The sequence below is a fragment of the Zootermopsis nevadensis genome, unplaced genomic scaffold (assembly GCF_977971745.1).
Source record: "Zootermopsis nevadensis isolate Lab colony 2312 unplaced genomic scaffold, Znev_1.0 Znev_ptg000249l, whole genome shotgun sequence".
Classification (NCBI taxonomy): domain Eukaryota; kingdom Metazoa; phylum Arthropoda; class Insecta; order Blattodea; family Termopsidae; genus Zootermopsis; species Zootermopsis nevadensis.
In genome coordinates this window covers 7,501-17,500 of record NW_028259376.1, presented here as the reverse complement: position 1 = coordinate 17,500, position 10,000 = coordinate 7,501, and positions in this window count along the sequence as shown.

The following is a 10,000-nucleotide window of genomic DNA, read 5'->3' as shown; positions in this document are numbered from 1 at the left end:
ACGAATTCTGCGGCTATGTCCCGTGGTGCGTGGTACTTGAAACCAGTTCTGCGGCTATGTCCGACCGTGCGTGTTAGTTGAGTCGCTTCAGCGGCTAAGTCCGAAAATTTCCAAAATGCAGAAAAATACACATAATTGAAGAAAATTGGGCTTGCTGTGCTTAATAATATCGTTAATAGATTAAAAATAAATTTCCGCTGTGTTAGGTGGGCCTTACTTGGACGGTACGAATTCTGCGGCTATGTCCCGTGGTGCGTGGTACTTGAAACCAGTTCTGCGGCTATGTCCGACCGTGCGTGTTAGTTGAGTCGCTTCAGCGGCTAAGTCCGAAAATTTCCAAAATGCAGAAAAATATTCATAATTGAAGAAAGTTGGCCTTGCTGTGCATAGTAATGCCGTTAATAGATTAAAAATAAATTTCCGCTGTGTTAGGTGGGCCTTACTTGGACGGTACGAATTCTGCGGCTATGTCCCGTGGTGCGTGGTACTTGAAACCAGTTCTGCGGCTATGTCCGACCGTGCGTGTTAGTTGAGTCGCTTCAGCGGCTAAGTCCAAAAAATTTCCAAAATGCAGAAAAATACACATAATTGAAGAAAATTGGGCTTGCTGTGCTTAATAATATCGTTAATAGATTAAAAATAAATTTCCGCTGTGTTAGGTGGGCCTTACTTGGACGGTACGAATTCTGCGGCTATGTCCCGTGGTGCGTGGTACTTGAAACCAGTTCTGCGGCTATGTCCGACCGTGCGTGTTAGTTGAGTCGCTTCAGCGGCTAAGTCCAAAAAATTTCCAAAATGCAGAAAAATACACATAATTGAAGAAAATTGGGCTTGCTGTGCTTAATAATATCGTTAATAGATTAAAAATAAATTTCCGCTGTGTTAGCTGGGCCTTACTTGGACGGTACGAATTCTGCGGCTATGTCCCGTGGTGCGTGGTACTTGAAACCAGTTCTGCGGCTATGTCCGACCGTGCGTGTTAGTTGAGTCACTTCAGCGGCTAAGTCCAAAAAATTTCCAAAATGCAGAAAAATACACATAATTGAAGAAAATTGGGCTTGCTGTGCTTAATAAAATCGTTAATAGATTAAAAATAAATTTCCGCTGTGTTAGGTGGGCCTTACTTGGACGGTACGAATTCTGCGGCTATGTCCCGTGGTGCGTGGTACTTGAAACCAGTTCTGCGGCTATGTCCGACCGTGCGTGTTAGTTGAGTCGCTTCAGCGGCTAAGTCCAAAAAATTTCCAAAATGCAGAAAAATACACATAATTGAAGAAAATTGGGCTTGCTGTGCTTAATAATATCGTTAATAGATTAAAAATAAATTTCCGCTGTGTTAGGTGGGCCTTACTTGGACGGTACGAATTCTGCGGCTATGTCCCGTGGTGCGTGGTACTTGAAACCAGTTCTGCGGCTATGTCCGACCGTGCGTGTTAGTTGAGTCGCTTCAGCGGCTAAGTCCAAAAAATTTCCAAAATGCAGAAAAATACACATAATTGAAGAAAATTGGGCTTGCTGTGCTTAATAATATCGTTAATAGATTAAAAATAAATTTCCGCTGTGTTAGCTGGGCCTTACTTGGACGGTACGAATTCTGCGGCTATGTCCCGTGGTGCGTGGTACTTGAAACCAGTTCTGCGGCTATGTCCGACCGTGCGTGTTAGTTGAGTCGCTTCAGCGGCTAAGTCCGAAAATTTCCAAAATGCAGAAAAATACACATAATTGAAGAAAATTGGGCTTGCTGTGCTTAATAAAATCGTTAATAGATTAAAAATAAATTACCGCTGTGTTAGCTGGGCCTTACTTGGACGGTACGAATTCTGCGGCTATGTCCCGTGGTGCGTGGTACTTGAAATCAGTTCTGCGGCTATGTCCGACCGTGCGTGTTAGTTGAGTCGCTTCAGCGGCTAAGTCCAAAAAATTTCCAAAATGCAGAAAAATACACATAATTGAAGAAAATTGGGCTTGCTGTGCTTAATAATATCGTTAATAGATTAAAAATAAATTTCCGCTGTGTTAGGTGGGCCTTACTTGGACGGTACGAATTCTGCGGCTATGTCCCGTGGTGCGTGGTACTTGAAACCAGTTCTGCGGCTATGTCCGACCGTGCGTGTTAGTTGAGTCGCTTCAGCGGCTAAGTCCGAAAATTTCCAAAATGCAGAAAAATATTCATAATTGAAGAAAGTTGGCCTTGCTGTGCATAGTAATGCCGTTAATAGATTAAAAATAAATTTCCGCTGTGTTAGGTGGGCCTTACTTGGACGGTACGAATTCTGCGGCTATGTCCCGTGGTGCGTGGTACTTGAAACCAGTTCTGCGGCTATGTCCGACCGTGCGTGTTAGTTGAGTCGCTTCAGCGGCTAAGTCCAAAAAATTTCCAAAATGCAGAAAAATACACATAATTGAAGAAAATTGGGCTTGCTGTGCTTAATAATATCGTTAATAGATTAAAAATAAATTTCCGCTGTGTTAGGTGGGCCTTACTTGGACGGTACGAATTCTGCGGCTATGTCCCGTGGTGCGTGGTACTTGAAACCAGTTCTGCGGCTATGTCCGACCGTGCGTGTTAGTTGAGTCGCTTCAGCGGCTAAGTCCAAAAAATTTCCAAAATGCAGAAAAATACACATAATTGAAGAAAATTGGGCTTGCTGTGCTTAATAATATCGTTAATAGATTAAAAATAAATTTCCGCTGTGTTAGCTGGGCCTTACTTGGACGGTACGAATTCTGCGGCTATGTCCCGTGGTGCGTGGTACTTGAAACCAGTTCTGCGGCTATGTCCGACCGTGCGTGTTAGTTGAGTCACTTCAGCGGCTAAGTCCAAAAAATTTCCAAAATGCAGAAAAATACACATAATTGAAGAAAATTGGGCTTGCTGTGCTTAATAAAATCGTTAATAGATTAAAAATAAATTTCCGCTGTGTTAGGTGGGCCTTACTTGGACGGTAAATTCTGCGGCTATGTCCCGTGGTGCGTGGTACTTGAAATCAGTTCTGCGGCTATGTCCGACCGTGCGTGTTAGTTGAGTCGCTTCAGCGGCTAAGTCCAAAAAATTTCCAAAATGCAGAAAAATACACATAATTGAAGAAAATTGGGCTTGCTGTGCTTAATAAAATCGTTAATAGATTAAAAATAAATTACCGCTGTGTTAGGTGGGCCTTACTTGGACGGTACGAATTCTGCGGCTATGTCCCGTGGTGCGTGGTACTTGAAATCAGTTCTGCGGCTATGTCCCACCGTGCGTGTTACTTGAGTCGCTTCAGCGGCTAAGTCCGAAAATTTCCAAAATGCAGAAAAATATACATAATTGAAGAAAGTTGGCCTTGCTGTGCTTAATAATATCGTTAATAGATTAAAAATAAATTTCCGCTGTGTTAGCTGGGCCTTACTTGGACGGTACGAATTCTGCGGCTATGTCCCGTGGTGCGTGGTACTTGAAACCAGTTCTGCGGCTATGTCCGACCGTGCGTGTTAGTTGAGTCGCTTCAGCGGCTAAGTCCAAAAAATTTCCAAAATGCAGAAAAATACACATAATTGAAGAAAATTGGGCTTGCTGTGCTTAATAATATCGTTAATAGATTAAAAATAAATTTCCGCTGTGTTAGCTGGGCCTTACTTGGACGGTACGAATTCTGCGGCTATGTCCCGTGGTGCGTGGTACTTGAAACCAGTTCTGCGGCTATGTCCGACCGTGCGTGTTAGTTGAGTCGCTTCAGCGGCTAAGTCCGAAAATTTCCAAAATGCAGAAAAATACACATAATTGAAGAAAATTGGGCTTGCTGTGCTTAATAAAATCGTTAATAGATTAAAAATAAATTACCGCTGTGTTAGCTGGGCCTTACTTGGACGGTACGAATTCTGCGGCTGTCCCGTGGTGCGTGGTACTTGAAATCAGTTCTGCGGCTATGTCCGACCGTGCGTGTTAGTTGAGTCGCTTCAGCGGCTAAGTCCAAAAAATTTCCAAAATGCAGAAAAATACACATAATTGAAGAAAATTGGGCTTGCTGTGCTTAATAATATCGTTAATAGATTAAAAATAAATTTCCGCTGTGTTAGGTGGGCCTTACTTGGACGGTACGAATTCTGCGGCTATGTCCCGTGGTGCGTGGTACTTGAAACCAGTTCTGCGGCTATGTCCGACCGTGCGTGTTAGTTGAGTCGCTTCAGCGGCTAAGTCCAAAAAATTTCCAAAATGCAGAAAAATACACATAATTGAAGAAAATTGGGCTTGCTGTGCTTAATAATATCGTTAATAGATTAAAAATAAATTTCCGCTGTGTTAGCTGGGCCTTACTTGGACGGTACGAATTCTGCGGCTATGTCCCGTGGTGCGTGGTACTTGAAACCAGTTCTGCGGCTATGTCCGACCGTGCGTGTTAGTTGAGTCGCTTCAGCGGCTAAGTCCGAAAATTTCCAAAATGCAGAAAAATATTCATAATTGAAGAAAGTTGGCCTTGCTGTGCATAGTAATGCCGTTAATTGACTAAAAATAAATTTCCGCTGTGTTAGGTGGGCCTTACTTGGACGGTACGAATTCTGCGGCTATGTCCCGTGGTGCGTGGTACTTGAAACCAGTTCTGCGGCTATGTCCGACCGTGCGTGTTAGTTGAGTCGCTTCAGCGGCTAAGTCCAAAAAATTTCCAAAATGCAGAAAAATACACATAATTGAAGAAAATTGGGCTTGCTGTGCTTAATAATATCGTTAATAGATTAAAAATAAATTTCCGCTGTGTTAGGTGGGCCTTACTTGGACGGTACGAATTCTGCGGCTATGTCCCGTGGTGCGTGGTACTTGAAACCAGTTCTGCGGCTATGTCCGACCGTGCGTGTTAGTTGAGTCGCTTCAGCGGCTAAGTCCAAAAAATTTCCAAAATGCAGAAAAATATACATAATTGAAGAAAGTTGGCCTTGCTGTGCTTAATAATATCGTTAATAGAATAAAAATAAATTTCCGCTGTGTTAGGTGGGCCTTACTTAGACGGTACGAATTCTGCGGCTATGTCCCGTGGTGCGTGGTACTTGAAACCAGTTCTGCGGCTATGTCCGACCGTGCGTGTTAGTTGAGTCGCTTCAGCGGCTAAGTCCAAAAAATTTCCAAAATGCAGAAAAATACACATAATTCAAGAAAATTGGGCTTGCTGTGCTTAATAATATCGTTAATAGATTAAAAATAAATTTCCGCTGTGTTAGCTGGGCCTTACTTGGACGGTACGAATTCTGCGGCTATGTCCCGTGGTGCGTGGTACTTGAAACCAGTTCTGCGGCTATGTCCGACCGTGCGTGTTAGTTGAGTCGCTTCAGCGGCTAAGTCCGAAAATTTCCAAAATGCAGAAAAATATACATAATTGAAGAAAGTTGGCCTTGCTGTGCTTAATAATATCGTTAATAGAATAAAAATAAATTTCCGCTGTGTTAGGTGGGCCTTACTTGGACGGTACGAATTCTGCGGCTATGTCCCGTGGTGCGTGGTACTTGAAACCAGTTCTGCGGCTATGTCCCACCGTGCGTGTTACTTGAGTCGCTTCAGCGGCTAAGTCCGAAAATTTCCAAAATGCAGAAAAATATTCATAATTGAAGAAAGTTGGCCTTGCTGTGCATAGTAATGCCGTTAATTGACTAAAAATAAATTTCCGCTGTGTTAGCTGGGCCTTACTTGGACGGTACGAATTCTGCGGCTATGTCCCGTGGTGCGTGGTACTTGAAACCAGTTCTGCGGCTATGTCCGACCGTGCGTGTTAGTTGAGTCGCTTCAGCGGCTAAGTCCAAAAAATTTCCAAAATGCAGAAAAATACACATAATTGAAGAAAATTGGGCTTGCTGTGCTTAATAATATCGTTAATAGATTAAAAATAAATTTCCGCTGTGTTAGCTGGGCCTTACTTGGACGGTACGAATTCTGCGGCTATGTCCCGTGGTGCGTGGTACTTGAAATCAGTTCTGCGGCTATGTCCCACCGTGCGTGTTACTTGAGTCGCTTCAGCGGCTAAGTCCGAAAATTTCCAAAATGCAGAAAAATATACATAATTGAAGAAAGTTGGCCTTGCTGTGCTTAATAATATCGTTAATAGATTAAAAATAAATTTCCGCTGTGTTAGGTGGGCCTTAATTGGACGGTACGAATTCTGCGGCTATGTCCCGTGGTGCGTGGTACTTGAAACCAGTTCTGCGGCTATGTCCGACCGTGCGTGTTAGTTGAGTCGCTTCAGCGGCTAAGTCCGAAAATTTCCAAAATGCAGAAAAATATTCATAATTGAAGAAAGTTGGCCTTGCTGTGCATAGTAATGCCGTTAATTGACTAAAAATAAATTTCCGCTGTGTTAGGTGGGCCTTACTTGGACGGGACGAATTCTGCGGCTATGTCCCGTGGTGCGTGGTACTTGAAATCAGTTCTGCGGCTATGTCCGACCGTGCGTGTTAGTTGAGTCGCTTCAGCGGCTAAGTCCAAAAAATTTCCAAAATGCAGAAAAATACACATAATTGAAGAAAATTGGGCTTGCTGTGCTTAATAAAATCGTTAATAGATTAAAAATAAATTACCGCTGTGTTAGGTGGGCCTTACTTGGACGGTACGAATTCTGCGGCTATGTCCCGTGGTGCGTGGTACTTGAAATCAGTTCTGCGGCTATGTCCCACCGTGCGTGTTACTTGAGTCGCTTCAGCGGCTAAGTCCGAAAATTTCCAAAATGCAGAAAAATATACATAATTGAAGAAAGTTGGCCTTGCTGTGCTTAATAATATCGTTAATAGATTAAAAATAAATTTCCGCTGTGTTAGGTGGGCCTTACTTGGACGGTACGAATTCTGCGGCTATGTCCCGTGGTGCGTGGTACTTGAAACCAGTTCTGCGGCTATGTCCGACCGTGCGTGTTAGTTGAGTCGCTTCAGCGGCTAAGTCCGAAAATTTCCAAAATGCAGAAAAATATTCATAATTGAAGAAAGTTGGCCTTGCTGTGCTTAATAATATCGTTAATAGAATAAAAATAAATTTCCGCTGTGTTAGGTGGGCCTTACTTGGACGGTACGAATTCTGCGGCTATGTCCCGTGGTGCGTGGTACTTGAAACCAGTTCTGCGGCTATGTCCCACCGTGCGTGTTACTTGAGTCGCTTCAGCTATGAATATTTTTCTGCATTTTGGAAATTTTCGGACTTAGCCGCTGAAGCGACTCAAGTAACACGCACGGTGGGACATAGCCGCAGAACTGGTTTCAAGTACCACGCACCACGGGACATAGCCGCAGAATTCGTACCGTCCAAGTAAGGCCCACCTAACACAGCGGAAATTTATTTTTATTCTATTAACGATATTATTAAGCACAGCAAGGCCAACTTTCTTCAATTATGTATATTTTTCTGCATTTTGGAAATTTTCGGACTTAGCCGCTGAAGCGACTCAACTAACACGCACGGTCGGACATAGCCGCAGAACTGGTTTCAAGTACCACGCACCACGGGACATAGCCGCAGAATTCGTACCGTCCAAGTAAGGCCCAGCTAACACAGCGGAAATTTATTTTTAATCTATTAACGATATTATTAAGCACAGCAAGCCCAATTTTCTTGAATTATGTGTATTTTTCTGCATTTTGGAAATTTTTTGGACTTAGCCGCTGAAGCGACTCAACTAACACGCACGGTCGGACATAGCCGCAGAACTGGTTTCAAGTACCACGCACCACGGGACATAGCCGCAGAATTCGTACCGTCCAAGTAAGGCCCACCTAACACAGCGGAAATTTATTTTTATTCTATTAACGATATTATTAAGCACAGCAAGGCCAACTTTCTTCAATTATGTATATTTTTCTGCATTTTGGAAATTTTTTGGACTTAGCCGCTGAAGCGACTCAACTAACACGCACGGTCGGACATAGCCGCAGAACTGGTTTCAAGTACCACGCACCACGGGACATAGCCGCAGAATTCGTACCGTCCAAGTAAGGCCCACCTAACACAGCGGAAATTTATTTTTAATCTATTAACGATATTATTAAGCACAGCAAGCCCAATTTTCTTCAATTATGTGTATTTTTCTGCATTTTGGAAATTTTTTGGACTTAGCCGCTGAAGCGACTCAACTAACACGCACGGTCGGACATAGCCGCAGAACTGGTTTCAAGTACCACGCACCACGGGACATAGCCGCAGAATTCGTACCGTCCAAGTAAGGCCCAGCTAACACAGCGGAAATTTATTTTTAATCTATTAACGACATTATTAAGCACAGCAAGGCCAATTTTCTTCAATTATGTATATTTTTCTGCATTTTGGAAATTTTCGGACTTAGCCGCTGAAGCGACTCAACTAACACGCACGGTCGGACATAGCCGCAGAACTGGTTTCAAGTACCACGCACCACGGGACATAGCCGCAGAATTCGTACCGTCCAAGTAAGGCCCAGCTAACACAGCGGAAATTTATTTTTAATCTATTAACGACATTATTAAGCACAGCAAGGCCAATTTTCTTCAATTATGTATATTTTTCTGCATTTTGGAAATTTTCGGACTTAGCCGCTGAAGCGACTCAACTAACACGCACGGTCGGACATAGCCGCAGAACTGGTTTCAAGTACCACGCACCACGGGACATAGCCGCAGAATTCGTACCGTCCAAGTAAGGCCCAGCTAACACAGCGGAAATTTATTTTTAATCTATTAACGACATTATTAAGCACAGCAAGGCCAATTTTCTTCAATTATGTATATTTTTCTGCATTTTGGAAATTTTCGGACTTAGCCGCTGAAGCGACTCAACTAACACGCACGGTCGGACATAGCCGCAGAACTGGTTTCAAGTACCACGCACCACGGGACATAGCCGCAGAATTCGTACCGTCCAAGTAAGGCCCACCTAACACAGCGGAAATTTATTTTTAATCTATTAACGATATTATTAAGCACAGCAAGCCCAATTTTCTTCAATTATGTGTATTTTTCTGCATTTTGGAAATTTTTTGGACTTAGCCGCTGAAGCGACTCAACTAACACGCACGGTCGGACATAGCCGCAGAACTGATTTCAAGTACCACGCACCACGGGACATAGCCGCAGAATTCGTCCCGTCCAAGTAAGGCCCACCTAACACAGCGGAAATTTATTTTTAGTCAATTAACGGCATTACTATGCACAGCAAGGCCAACTTTCTTCAATTATGAATATTTTTCTGCATTTTGGAAATTTTCGGACTTAGCCGCTGAAGCGACTCAACTAACACGCACGGTCGGACATAGCCGCAGAACTGGTTTCAAGTACCACGCACCACGGGACATAGCCGCAGAATTCGTACCGTCCAAGTAAGGCCCAGCTAACACAGCGGAAATTTATTTTTAATCTATTAACGATATTATTAAGCACAGCAAGCCCAATTTTCTTCAATTATGTGTATTTTTCTGCATTTTGGAAATTTTTTGGACTTAGCCGCTGAAGCGACTCAACTAACACGCACGGTCGGACATAGCCGCAGAACTGGTTTCAAGTACCACGCACCACGGGACATAGCCGCAGAATTCGTACCGTCCAAGTAAGGCCCAGCTAACACAGCGGAAATTTATTTTTAATCTATTAACGATATTATTAAGCACAGCAAGCCCAATTTTCTTCAATTATGTGTATTTTTCTGCATTTTGGAAATTTTTTGGACTTAGCCGCTGAAGCGACTCAACTAACACGCACGGTCGGACATAGCCGCAGAACTGGTTTCAAGTACCACGCACCACGGGACATAGCCGCAGAATTCGTACCGTCCAAGTAAGGCCCACCTAACACAGCGGAAATTTATTTTTAATCTATTAACGATATTATTAAGCACAGCAAGGCCAACTTTCTTCAATTATGTATATTTTTCTGCATTTTGGAAATTTTCGGACTTAGCCGCTGAAGCGACTCAACTAACACGCACGGTCGGACATAGCCGCAGAACTGATTTCAAGTTCCAAGCACCACGGGACATAGCCGCAGAGCCATGACTTTTGAGTTAAATTTCGGAAATTTATTTTTAGAC